Consider the following 2,062-nt stretch of genomic DNA (forward strand, 5'->3'; position numbering starts at 1 on the left):
CCTGCAAGCATTGCACCGTCGGGTCTTCAAGTCTGGCTGAAGCAGAGGAGCGGGCTTTCCGGGGTTTATTTTTTCGTTTTTTTTTTTAACATGCTCTATTTCTATATGTCCAGGTTTGAACTAAGTCATTTTGGCAAGATTTAATTTAATACAAAACAGAAATGGTCAGACACAAGCACGCCAAGCACATGGGAATGTATTTTGCCAATTTTGACAGCGCATGTTTTTTAATGCCGCACCGTAGACAGCGAACGTTTAAACATGATCAAACATAGGGAATGAACGACACAAAGCATGGCTCAAAAACTCAAATCAAATCAAGTTTATTTGTATAGCGCTTTTAACAATAAACATTGTCGCAAAGCAGCTTTACAGAATTTGAACGACTTAAAACATGAGCTAATTTTATCCCTAATCTATCCCCAATGAGCAAGCCTGTGGCGACGGTGGCAAGGAAAAACTCCCTCAGACGACACGAGGAAGAAACCTCGAGAGGAACCAGACTCAAAAGGGAACCCATCCTCATTTGGGCAACAACAGACAGCCTGACTATAATATTAACAGTTTTAACAGGTATAATCCTCAACTGTCCTCATGGGGCCGTCCTTCACAGGAGCGGTGCGATAAAACTCCGACCAGACACAGGGCACCAGGATGGATCAAGCAGGTCCGAGGGGCAGAAGAGGCCAGCATCTCAATCCCAGGATCAACATGTAACTCAGAGGGACAGATTGGGGGGGGGGGGGGGGGGGGGGGGGGGAGCGAGAGAAAGAAAACACAGGTTGTTAGGTATGCCCTAAAAATGACAAGTATTAAATCTGTGTGGTAGGCTCGCAGAGATGAGAGTCTTTACATCAGGCATAACACACAACAATGGCATGTTAATATGGTAAAAAATATCATGACCTGCTCTGGCTGGATGCTTGATTGGGTGATGGGAGCACACTCCTCAGCAATGATGAGATGCAGATGGGACCCTTAGGCCTGGCCAAGACAATTCAGTTACATTTCACCGGGTCTGGGACATGCGACAGAATGTCTGACAGCCGATTCCCTGCAGGCTACGATAGCCAGTCGAGGTCTCCACCCTCTCCACCAAAAGATTTCCTGTTGACTCCATGTAACTCAGAGGGACAGATTTGGGGTGGGGGGGAGGGAAAGAAAACACAGGTTGTTAGGTATGCCCAATGTCACCTGAAAAAGTAGGAGCAGTATACATATTGCACCGAGTACAAGCAGGGACTCCGGCAACTAACTATGACAGCATAACTAAAAGGAGAGAGCCAGAAGGTAACACAGGCATGAGGGAGCCCCGGGACATAAAGCAGCAGCCACTACACCGTCAACAAACTCGAGTGAGCAAGCGAGTGGGGACTGACAGCATCCATACATCCCAGTTTACCAAAACACCCTGTCTGAGGACCCTCCAGATCTACTCCTTTACCTCATAAACACCATGAACAAAAGGCTTGACTACACAGATATGTTTTCAGCCTAGACTTAAATGCTGAGACTGTGTCTGATTCCCGAACACTACTTGGAAGGCTGTTCCATAACAGTGGGGCTTTGTAAGAAAAGGCTCTGCCCCCTGATGTAGCCTTCAATATACGAGGTACCAGCAGATAGCCTGCACCTTTTGATCTAAGTAGGCGTGGCGGGTCATAGAGGAGCAGAAGTTCACTCAGGTACTGTGGTGTGAGACCATTTAGTGCTTTAAAGGTCAATAGTAGTATTTTATAATCAATACGAAATTTGATTGGGAGCCAATGCAGTGTGGATAAGACAGGCGTGATGTGGTCATATTTTCTAGTTCTAGTAAGGACTCTTGCTGCTGCATTTTGAACTAACTGGAGCTTGTTTATGCACTTATTGGATCATCCAGACAGTAAGGCATTAGAATAATCCAACCTGGAGGTAACGAAAGCATGGACTAGTTTTTCTGCATCATGCAATGACATTAAATTTCTTATCTTTGCAATATTTCTGAGATGAAAGAAAGCTATCCGGGTGATGTTATCAATGTGAGTTTCGAATGAAAGACTGGGGTCAATAATCACTCCGA

Source organism: Neoarius graeffei, chromosome 8, assembly GCF_027579695.1.
Source record: "Neoarius graeffei isolate fNeoGra1 chromosome 8, fNeoGra1.pri, whole genome shotgun sequence".
In the NCBI taxonomy this organism is placed as follows: Eukaryota; Metazoa; Chordata; class Actinopteri; order Siluriformes; family Ariidae; genus Neoarius; species Neoarius graeffei.